The following is a 12836-nucleotide window of genomic DNA, read 5'->3' as shown; positions in this document are numbered from 1 at the left end:
TTCCGCCAGGGTCGTAATGAGGGCCTATAAGTGAAAATATTCTGCATTGGCCGCAGAGTTCTAATACTAGGTACCCTACACCACGTCAACGGTCTATAGGCCATGAAGAAATTTCCTGAAATTCCCTTCACTTACTCTAAGGAATTGAAACATGTAGGGCTTTACAATTGGGTTCAGGTTAATCATCAATATTAAAAATTAATATTCTTTGGAGCCCAGGAATTCCAGAAAGAACTTTGAATGTATCCAATGCTTTCTAGATGATGTGGTGGGAGATTTGGTAGGTGTATTGTACTATTTGTCTGGTTTGTATATTTGCACATCATTTTGCTCTTTGTTTTGTGGTGCCTGATATGTTTAATGTATTATGATTATCTATTATCATTTTCTGTTTGTTGCAATAGGTTTTTTAAATATGTTTGCTAATAAATTGTGTATGCACTTTTACATGAGGTGACTATGATTTGATAGCCTTGATTGTGATAGGGTATTATTTCTCCTCACAACACTCAAATTATAGGACATATGTATTACTGAATATGGGTGGTCTTATGTCATTGTAGTACAAATAAAAATAGTAATCCATCCAGACTGCTTCTTTAATAGGATTATATCTGTGGGGCTGGTTGAATAGCTATTGTCCCACTGAGATTGTTTCTGGAGACTAACTATGAGCATAAACTCACTGTCAGTTTGCCAAAGTCTGGATTTACACTCTTTAAGCCGGTTTGAATACTTCTGCTTTAACTTCTTATGGGAAAGACTAACTGCCCCTGAAATTGGCTTCTCAAGATCACAAAGGCTCCGTAGGTCCTTCTTACTACTCTGGGAGATACTCTTTTATTCGAAGTGCCATCGTATCTTGCAAAATATTTAATTTAACTAAAATAATGTGAAGTTTAATGAAGAAAGGACATATTTTTTCTGAGTTCCATTGTACCTTGCCATGCATCTTACTTAACTTTGAAAAACACTGCATTTCTATTTAACTAGTTTTGAAACATTTCTGTGCATGACCATGAAGTTGGCTTTGAGAAACTAGCCCCAACCAAAGCAATGCCATCATAAAAAAGAAAGAGGCCACAATAAGAATCACTTGATTTATTGTGTTGAAACTATTTTTGCCCCATAAACATTGCTGGTTTCTTGCTAGTGTATAAGAACAAAGGGAGGTATCACATCTATCAACTTCAGGCCTCTCATACAAATCCATACCACTAAGCATGTTCCACTCCCCTCCAGTCATGGGAAATCGTGGGACCTGAGGGAAGAGCACCTCCTTTCAAGTCACAAGATAAGGGGAGGAATTTGATATTGTAAAATAGCTTGCACACAGATAGGATAGGAGATTGGAAACATATTCTGAAGAATATTTCTGGATACAACTAGAAGCCGATGCCTGGGGATTGTTGAGACCAATTGGAGACACGTGTGGTTTTCAAGCATGTTGGAGAAAGAAGCCATTTCAGAGGCAGACCAGCAGGCCATATACAGGAGATTGGTTTTCAGAGAGCCATCTGAAAGGGACCTGGCTTATGCACCATCTCCAGACTAAGAGTATCCCATCTGATTCTCCAAAATGAGAAGCCACCTTTAAAATGAAAGTAGGAAATCCCTGCTATAGCCCAGATTGTCCATAGAGTTCTGGCCTCTGTAAAATCCCAGGCATAAGAGGGCTAGGAGCAAAACAGAGGATGCTAATTGACAGAGACAGTGTAATATACAAATAGCACTGTGTCCTCTATTTGAAACTGAGGGCAAATGAGATTTAATTTCTAAAAATTACAATGCCTTATTGTTTTTTGTTTTGAGAAGCACAAATTAAAACTGACATCATTTTGGGCCACTTAAATGCAGATTCCTTCTGTAAAATTAGGCACCATTGAAAATAGAATCCTTGGATCCTACCTATAATCACACGGATGATAGTGGTGTCATGAAACACTATTGTTTCACAGGGTACCATTTGTCGCCAGTGGGAAACATCGTCATAAAAAGTGTTTGTTGTAGGTGAGATGTAGATTAGAGAATTCATTCTATTCACATGAAATCAAACAAAGTGTAAAACCCATGCAGTCCTTTGACTTGAAATGTACCAGTTGACCCCTCATGTGTTAGAGTAAGGGTGCTATAAGATTGTACCTTTTCATGGAGAATATTATATCTCCAGATCAACATATGTAGGTCTGCAGGCAAGCAAAAAGAAACTGAATGGACGTTACACTTACACATGTAGATTGAAGCTGTACACACATCTAGATTGAAAGCTGCACATACACATATAGATTGAAAGCTATAAACACACATATTCATTGGCGATTGCTCACACGTGTAAAGAAAAAAGTGTACACACATGTAAGAATCCCCTGCTCCACATTTAATGTAAAAAAAGTATTTTCATTCTATAGTTGCTGGGTGTAATGGGAAATTGAGAATGTATTTTTATGTATTTAAAAAGCAACATTATGCCTCATGTTGAAATATTTTGGTGAGATTAAGAATTATTGACAAGATACAGAAGTGTATTAAGAATGTCTACTATCTTTTAGAGTATAATATATGAATAAGTCACGGGATCATGGCGAAACGCATCAAGCTGCCATTATCTGCTGGCATATACAAGATGGGACGATTAATTTTAAACAGAATAGTTTTCTTCAATTAAGGTTTACATTTTAAACTCTTTTGGACTCTGGCAGTGAATCAATTGACCCATTATGGGAGTGTTGCTTATAGAACGGTGGAAGGGCACAGAGAGAGAGAGAGAGAGAGAGAGAGAGAGAGAGAGAGAGAGAGAGAGAGAGAGAGTGTGTGTGTGTGTGTGTGTGTGTGTGTGTGTGTGTGTGTGTGTGTGTGTGTGTGTGTGTGTGTGTGTGTGTGTGTGTGTGTGTGTGTGTGTGTGTGTGTGTGTGTGTGTGTGTGTGTGTGTGTGTGTGTGTGTGTGTGTGTGTGTGTGTGTGTGTGTGTGTGTGTGTGTGTGTGTGTGTGTGTGTGTGTGTGTGTGTGTGTGTGTGTGTGTGTGTGTGTGTGTGTGTGTGTGTGTGTGTGTGTGTGTGTGTGTGTGTGTGTGTGTGTGTGTGTGTGTGTGTGTGTGTGTATGTATGTATATATAATACATGGCAGGCTCCAATATCCATTGTCCATATAAAAACCTGGAAATAATGTTCTTATTACAGGCTAGTTGTGACACCACAAGTAACCTGTAATAATAAAATAACATCACAAATGCTCGATAATCAGTTATGACGCTTCAGTTGCAGCATCACAATGACTGCTGCTTGAGCCAGCACATAGCAGAACTCCAAATCTCACTGCAGAACTTGCTTTTCAAATTCTATGTTTGTAAATAGTTTTCTATGACAGACAGTAATGGACAGGGAACTGTTTATGGTACCTTGTATAATGTGTGCACTTCTGAAGTTTAGCACGTAAGCAAGAATCAGCATGTTATGACTTATTGTAAAGCACAAAATGAAAACGTTTTTTCACTCCATTACATTAAACTGTTCAAACTATTTTTCTGCAACACGTTATAAAATGCCTGTTAACTTTTTTAAATCCAACCACATTCTACATTATTTCATGGAACAGCAAGTGGAATTTCTCTTACATTAGATCAGGGGTCTTCAAACTGTGGGACTGGCCCTCATAGAGGGGCCCGTAGGAACGCTGAAGAGGTGCAAGGCTCTAAAGAAGGGGGTACAGTGACTTTCAATAGAAAATAGAAGCAGATTTGGCATCTGTGGGGTCCAAAATCAATATTCTTATTCAAGGGGGCTCAGCGTAAAACAGTTTGAATACCATTTGAATCAAGAGGCCAGGTAGTAAAGCAGATGACAGTGTGCATCCATGTATTATAAGGAATAAAGTACCTCCTACTTTACATAAAAAGGATATTTGCAAGTCACCTCAGAGTTCCATGAATTTATGAAATAAAGGAACTCAGCCTTTGGCTTTGTTCCTCTTTTGGCCATGGAACTCCTCTGTGACTTGCAATATCCTTATAAGGTATGGAAGGGGGTACTTTACCCCATATATATAGCATTGATTATGGGAATGAATGCTTGTGAATGGAATTGAGGGATGCATGTATGTAGGGAATAGTTTGCTTTGCTGATACATTGTTTTGGTGCCTACAACACTGTGGTGATTTCCTTGGTATAAATCTGGCGACCATCTTTCTTCAGATTGACTTTAATTCTTTAAATAAAAATCTAGTTTTGCTTAAAAGCTACATGTTCTTTTCCCAGAATGGGGGGATTACATGCAGGAGACATGCGATTAGACATGTCAGCCTAACAAGTATATCTTTAAAGGATGACAGCCTGACAATCGGCGTACATGAAACGCAAGCTCTATCTATAGCTGAAAGTCTGTGTTCCAAGCTGCGAGATGACTGGGCATCCCGAGCCACTCTTATGTTCAGTTTTGCCCAGCAGCCTGGCTCCCACGCTGTCCCACTCTGCTCTCTCCCTCTGCCTGCCCCAGCCCATTTCTCCCTCCTTTCCTTCTGGACTGATTCTTTTCCACAGCATCAGTTTCTGAAAAAAGGCTGCCTCCTGGCCCTGGCCTACTCCATGCACACACACACTCCTCTCGCAATGGAAATGGAAGTCTCAGGAGGATAGCTCAGGGGCAACGCTCTCGCCTTGGAAGCAAGACGATGCAGAGCAACACAGGCTCGATCCCTGGGTCCGTGCTTAGAAACCTCTGGGTATTAAGCATCTTATAAATAACCAATCATAACAGGGGCTGTGCTTGGAGGCCCATTGTCCATTTCCATGGTGGCTATCGTTTTTTTTCCTCCAGGTCGTACAGGTCACACACTCAAAACCGCCCATGTTATTTCACTTGTAATGTACCCGTATCATCCAGGGAGTTTACCCTGCGGTGCTCAAAGCAATAATGTCACTAATATCTAATTCTACAGATGTAACAGTTGGTTATGGCCCATGGTCCCCATTGAAGGTGCTCACTGCATTTTGGCCATTACCACCTGGTACCACAGCCATTAGAATGATGTATTATTGCTTAATTGGAAGCCAGAGAAAAACCTTTATATCCTGTTATCCAAACAGGATTCAGGCCTTCTGGCCAATAATCGAGGCTTTGGGTACTGATGGTTTGAAGGATGCCATTCATGCCTATCGGTGCCTACACTACCCTTTTCCACACCTGCCTCTCTGGAGTTACCCAAACAATGGACACAGAAAAGGGAATAATGTGTGACAACAGAACATCAGTTGCTAGGTGGCCACGATTGAATTTTTGTTTTACCTATGCCCCCATTAGGGTCAAAGCCTAGCACCCTACCCAGCAGATCTGTGCTAATAGCATTGTAGGCAGATCATGTTGACAATAAGATCAGGTGTGTGCTTTACCACTCTTAAATCGAGTTTAAAAACTGACCAAGTTTCCTTTTGGACCATCTTATAATGATTAAATAAGCTGTGTGGCAGAAATAAAATCCTTCTAGAAACATGTTAAGTCAAATGGGTATGATTGCAGTTTTGTTTTCCCCATCCTAAGTGGCTGACCAGAAGTAGCAGAACACACATTAATGTTAGTCTGAAGAATGTCTTCTGTGGTTTTCAACTTTACTTTCCAGACTGTATTATATTAAGCTGTATTTCTGAGTATATCCACTGTCATATTTAGATGCATTTTTGAGTATATCCACTGTGACATATTTAGCTGCATTTCTGAGTATACCTACTGTGTCATATTTGGCTGCATTTTTTAGTATATCCAATGAGTCATATTTAGCTGCATTTTTGAGTATATCTACTTTGTCATATTTAGCTGCATTTTTGAGTATATCCAATATGTCATATTTAACTTCATTTTTTAGTATATCCACTGTGTCAAATTTAGCTGCATTTATGAGTACATCCATTATCATATGTAGCTGCATTTTTAAGTAGAGCCACTGCGTTATATTTATCTGCATTTTTCTGTATAGCCAATGTCATTCTTAGCTGCATTCTTCTTTAGAATCTAGCCTCGCTTAAAACTCATCCCCATTTAAACCTGGCTGCCTTTGAGTATAGCCACTGTGTGATACGTAGCTGAATTTTTATTTTAGCCACTGTGTAATATTGAGCTGCTTTTTGTGTATAGTAACAGTGGAATATTTAGCTGCATTTTTTAATGTAGACACTTATATTTAGCTGCAATTTGAGTATAGCCACTGTGCTACATTTAGCTGCATCTTTGAGTATAGCCACTGTGATATATTTAGCTGCATTTTGAGTATAGCCAGTGTGATATATTTAGCTGCTTTTGAATATATAGCCACTGTGTAGAATTTAGCTGCGCTTTGAATTCACCACCTACCAAATTCACCTGCGCCTACGAAACCAAGAACCCAGGCAGGACACATAGTATGTATCACACTCCATGCTTATGGAAGATAGCTGAAGGCATGGCCACCCACCCGCAAACATCTGCTATCATACACTACTCTAAAACACATCACACAATACTTCTGCCATAAGAATGCAGGTATACCCCACAACATAAATTCAGCCTAGCTGCACACGTAATGATTCTCTTGCTCTTGCATACTCTCACAGAACCCACCCACATGCCAGCTCGACATGCATAGCTAGCTGGGACTTGGCCACCCCTACCTAAATTCGTATTGGCTAATATGCACACACGCGTTCTAAACTCCTCTGATGAATTTCCCGTACCTGAACTTTGGTCCCCCAAGGGCATTCACCAACATCTCTTTGACACCATACCAATTGATATTGATAATGATATTTTATTTCTATCACGCTCATACGCAGGTGTTTCACAGCGCGATGGGAAAAGGCCTGATACAAATGACAATTACATTACATTACATACAGCAAAAGAAGCTGTGTGAAAAGGTCACCTTCTTGTAGTCATACCTGCATAATAAAACAACGTCATGGATCTTAAATGTCCAGACACATGGACAAACTTAACCTACATACTTTAAAGCAAGCATTGGTAAAGGCAACCTTCATCACTGCCACAATGGTACTTCCTGGCCATGAGATGGCAACAAATGGGAAATTGTGCCAGTACCTGGGCATGGCTTACCTCATACTGTACCTGCCACAATACGAACCCCTGCTTTCCATGCTCATTAAGTGTCAAAGAGAACATGTGGGTCAGTCCAGCAAACTCTGCAGGACCACCTGCACAACGTGCCCAGACATTCACACACGAACATTGGAATCTTTGTTTACATTACTCTTACAAAAGAAAACTTCACAAAACAATATTAACCAACATCAAAGACTCTACCTCATGTCACCATTAACAAGTATTCAGAATTAGTACCCGGAGAGAGTCAAGAAGACTGCAATAAGCATTCTGATTGGCTCTCACCGGGTCCTTACCCGGCCGAGAATCCTTCAATTCTCGGCGGGATTCCAGCTGCCTTGTCCTCGGCGGGGGGCGTGGCAGCCCTTTAGCCAATGAGGAGACTCAAAGCGGGGCCATCCCCGTTCCGAACCTCCCCACGGCTGAGAGGCTGCCTTTGCCCCCGCCGGGGACTCGGCTTCGCTCGGGCCTATAACTATGGGCCCTGGGCCATTACCTGAGTCAGGAATTCCCCCGCCGTTTGGGTCATATTGCTTAATTATGGTGTGCTACTCCTCTCGAGGTAAAGCAGCGACAATTATGTTTGTTATATGCGGGGTATTATTTATTTTTACTAAATATAGCAGCATGCTGCCACCTGCAGTTCTATATAGTGTACCGCAACCGTTCATTGTTTACTCTCTTTCTTCCAGATCAAATGCAAAATACGTAGTGGAACTATGATCTAGGAAAAGGACCAATTAGAAGGCATGCAGAGGAGTCCTTTTAAATTGATTTTCATACTGTTTCTTTCGGTCAAAACAGATTTCAGTTTGTATGGATTAAGTTCACATGACACTTAAGAGCAGCTACATTTAGAGGACTTGAAATGGAAAAAGAGAAGTCCGGGTACTCACCAGTCCACGTTGAGCTTGCATTCCATAGGTTATACTACAATTTAAGGACTACACAAAGCTTCCATAATATCACTCCACCTAAGCAAACATCATCATGCACTGAAAATGATCACTTATGCTGTCTCTTTAAGCTTTTCTCTTTTACTGGGTCCCTACTTTATCATTGATCTGTGCAATGTAATGTTAAGTGTTCTTGTACAGCACGCTTCTGCCACTTTTGGAGGCCTTTCTGCAGGCTCAGACTGGCCTATAAGGCAATAGAGCATTGCCTGAACCAAAAACACAAAATGCTAGTGTGGGGCAGTTTTTTGGTTGAAGTGCGCCACTTGTTTGCCCCATGTGAGCCCGTTTGATAAGTAACGTCACCATGTGGCTAGTCGTTTTTACCAGTGTTACTGATAAAAAACCTATTCTTTAAAAAAATAATATTCTTTAAAATGCACAATTGGCATCACATGTTATCAAAAACCTCCCCCTTGGGTACTACTCTAACAGTGTGTCACAAAATGAATGAATTGCCATTTGCAACTGTGGGCCACTTTTTCATCAGTGCCCGGGAGAAGTGTATGCCCCAGTCCAACACTGCCTTGCTTGTATGACTCTGTGAGAACAAGGGGGGAGGACTCTGTGGTGATGTACCTTTACCTAGCTGCTTTACTATGTATGGATGTGAGGTAATGAGTGTTCCTAGCATAGAATGTGGTGTGGGTGTTCCAGGAGAGGCAGGCTAGAGAGGGGGTGGCCGGTGTATGTGTCCCTAGTCTATCTGTGTCCTATTCCTACTGCTTGATCTTGCTTACTTTTAACTGGAATAAAGAAGTCTCCATTTACACATCATCAAGGCTCCTTGTGTCCGTGGACCAAGCTACCTTACCACAGAGTCATTAGGGAGACTGCGGGAAAAGCAGATGTAAACCTGTGATGTTGAAGGGTGCAGGTCAGAAGTATCCAGTCCGTGTGTGTGTCAATCTGCTTTGTGTGGGTTTGGCGGGGGAGCGGCAATACCTGGTTAAAGGTAATAGGAGAGTGAATTCTTCATCTAGTTTACTATATTTCCAATCCATGTCTATTTCTCTAAGCATAGCTTTCAAGGGGCTGGTATTGCAGAGCTCTCAAGACGGATATCGTGCATCGTGACTTCTTCACGTTGATGGAGGGTACCGGTACACCAGTATGTGGCAAGGAGCAAGCGTGATGTAGGAAGAACCTCTCTCCAGCCTTAGCTGTGGGTAGCTGTGCCCACGCCCTCTAATGTCTCTATGTCTAATGTCTGTATTCTTTCCTGTTTCCTTTTCTCCGGGCAGCCCAGTGCAGTAGTGACTCCCTGCCAGCCCATCCAGCCCATCCAGGGCCTCGAGTGAGTGAATTTCGTTTTTCCTGTTTTTTACTCGTGTTACTTTACTTTCCCTGCGCTCCGAGCGCGTGTGTTTTTTTCTCTTCCCCCCTGCCCTTGCAGCCTCTTCCTGATGCCCTCCCCATCCCGCCTCCCTGCTCGAGCACCCCCCCCTCACCGATTGGCTCCGTCAGGTGTCCCTTCTGGACTACCCGACGGCTGCTCTCCCCGCTCGCCTCTTTGTGCAGAGCTTTGGGGTTGCGAGCAGCTCGCCGGGCAGCCCAGTGCAGGAGTGACTCCCTGCCAGCCCATCCAGCCCATCCAGGGCCTCGAGTGAGTGGATTTCGTTTTTCCTGTTTTTTACTCGTGTTACTTTACTTTCCCTGCGCTCCGAGCGCGTGTGTGTTTTCCTCCTCCCCCCTCCCCTTGCAGCTTCTTCCTGGTGCCCTCCCCATCCCGCCTCCCTGCCCGCCCAACTCCCCCTCCATATACCGTTCCCCCTGGGCAGCCCCCTACCCGGCAGCCCCCACGGCTAAGGGCCCCTCAGGCAAAGGGCGGCTCCTACAGCTGCGGCTCCCACTGTGTCTGCAGTTGTCCGCAGGGGACGCAAGGCGCAAGTTTCACTTTGCTATCTCCACCTTCTCCCGGCCCACCCCACCCACACCTGGTCATTGCATTCGCATGGTGTCTTCACCTCACTGTGTTCCACAGTTGTGGTAAACTAGGGTTTTTTCTCCCCTCGCAGGATTCTCAAACTTAGGTGACACCTCCACTGTATACCTAATACGCATTTACTGTTGTTGCTCTGAAATGTGGTAAACTTGTGCTTGCCGCTCACTTCCTGTCTGCGTGCTCTCGTATCGTCTGTCTTCCCCCCCCACTCCCTTCTACTCCATGGTGCTCTCAATCTCGCCTATCTTCTCTAACTGCTTCTCTATTGACTATCCTGCTCTCCTCACTAAATCTGGTAGGAAAAAGTTTAAAAAGGACATCCTGGTCTCCAACCTAGGCCTCCCTATCGCTGACACCTACACTAGTGCCTGCTCCAAGGAAACTCTCACTGACATCCTCTTTTTCGTGCCTTCGCCTGACCTATGGACCCTTCATATGGTCTCTGTGCTCTCTCCTTTCTCCTCTTCTCCCATTAATGGTGGCACCCGTTGGGATGTCCTCTTGGCCCCCTTCCGCTCCTCTAAGGCCATCATTAATGTCTACACTAATGGGACTGTCTTGGTCCAAGGCCCTCAGGCCAACCTTCACCTCTTTGATAGACGCTTCCCACGCCTCATCAACTTCCTTTCCTCTCATGCTGTCCCCCCTCCTCTGTCCTCGGCTACCTTGCCTCTACCCTCCCTCCCTGCCCCCTATTGGGCTCCTTCTTCACCTCCTTCTTCTACACCTCCGCAGGGTGTACCTCTGATCTGTACCCCTCCCCGGAAGTCCTTCAAGGGTGGCAAACTTCTCCACATTGCCACTCTTAACTCTCTCTCTGCCATCAAGAATTCCTCTGATATCTGTCGCCTTCTTGAGGAACTGGACCTTGACGTCCTCGGTCTCACTGAGACTTGGTTCACAGCCAGCTCTCTCACCAGCTTTGACACACTCCTACCTGACGGTTACAAGATCCTCTCCGTGCCCAGGCCCAACCGTGCAGGGGGGGGGGTGTTGCCCTTATCTTCCCTGAGTGGATTCCTGCCACTGTCACTCCTATGCAGACCTACTCCTTTTTTGAATGTCTTGTCTGACGACTCTCTCTCTCTCCTAGCCATTCCCTTACCGTGGCTACTATCTATCGGCCACCTGGTCAAATTTCCTCCTTCCTCTCTGAGTGGGCTGACCTCTCCTCCTCACTCCTGTCCTCAACCCCTCAATTCCTCTTACTTGGTGACTTCAACATCCACCTGGATGCCTCCTGTCCCTCCACTGGACTCTTTCGTGACCTCTGCGACTCTCTCTCACTCTCTATTCTCCCGTCTTGGCCTACTCACTCTGCAGGGCACACTCTTGATGCTCTGATCTCTTCTGACCTTCCCCTCTATGTCCCTCTCTCCACTCCTCTCTCCTGGAGTGATCACTTTCTCCTATCCTCCCACCTCACCCTCCCTATCCCACAGGCAAAGCCACCCTATCACTGCCACCCACCTTCTCAGTCATCCGACCCATGAAGCGCGTGTCAGTTGAGGCTTTCGCTGCCACCTTCTCGCCCCTCCTCCCCCTTTGGCTGACTCCCACCCTGACACAGCCCTCTCCACTCTGCTATATCTGATACTCTTGATATCCTTGCCCCTGTCATGAGAATCCGCCTGAAGCCCAAAGCCAAATGTAACTCCTGGTATGACTCGGATCTCGTCACCCTAAAACGCAAGTGCAGGGTGGCAGAGAGGAAATGGCGTGCTTCATGTTCATCCTCTGACAAACTGGCCTGCCGCCTGCTCCAAAGGCAATACCGACTCTCCGTTCTCACCAAGAAGAGAGCCCTTGTCCAAGCCCGCATCTCTGCGGCATCTAACAACTCGGCTGAACTCTTTAAAATCTGCAAGGAGCTTGCCAACCCTGCTGCAGTCTCTACCTCTCCTGTCCCCTCCCAGGCCCTCTGCACTGCACTGGCCTCTCACTTCATCTCTAAAACTCAGGACATCCTGTCCTCACTCTCCTCCTATCACCTCCCCCCTCTCTCCCCGGCTCTTCCTCTGGCCCTTCTGCAGCCACCCCTCCTCCCTCCTTCTCTGCCTTTCCCCTTTTTTCTGCTGATGAGGTTTCCAGACAAGTCCGATCTATGAAAGTCTCGTCTAAACAGGTTCACCCCTGTTCCTCCAAAACTATCAAGGACCACATTGACTCCCTGGCTCCTGCCCTGGCTGACTTTTGCAACCACTCCTTCGCCTCTGGAGTCTTCCCATCCCCCCTCAAGCACTCCCTTGTGCACCCTCTTCTTAAGAAACCCTCTTCCGACCACATCACCGCTCTCTGCCCCAACTTTCAGTGCTATGCGGACGATACCCAGCTCATTTTCAGGCTACCCTCGGCCTCCTCATCTCCTTCCCTCATCTCTGACTGTCTGTCTGCTATCCAGGAATGGTGTGCCGCCAATGACCTCTGCCTTAATGCCAGTAAGACTGAGATTCTACTCATCGGCACACCCACTCCCTCCTTGCCTGCAGCTCTCTGGCCAGCCTCTCTTGGCCCTCTTCCTGCTCCTACCTGCAAGGCAAAAAACCTTGGGGTCATCTTCGACTCCACACTCTCCTTCTCTCCTCATATATCTGACGTCTCTAAGAAGTCACACTACCAGCTGCACCTCCTCAGAGGTATTCTTCCCTTCCTCTCCTTCCCCCAGAAGCTCACTGTCTCCCGAGCCCTGGTTCTCTCGAAGCTGGACTACTGTAACAGCCTCTATCTTAATCTGCCTGCCTCCACTCTCCGCCCTCTGCAATTCATCCAGAACAGAACTGCGAGACTTGTCCTTGGCCTCAAGCCCTGGGACCGTATCTCTCCAGGACTGAAATCTCTACACTGGCTCCCAGTGG

Source organism: Ambystoma mexicanum, chromosome 3p (genome assembly GCF_040938575.1).
Source record: "Ambystoma mexicanum isolate Mex_15411 chromosome 3p, UKY_AmexF1_1, whole genome shotgun sequence".
Lineage (NCBI taxonomy): Eukaryota > Metazoa > Chordata > Amphibia > Caudata > Ambystomatidae > Ambystoma > Ambystoma mexicanum.
This window is presented reverse-complemented; position numbering follows the sequence as displayed.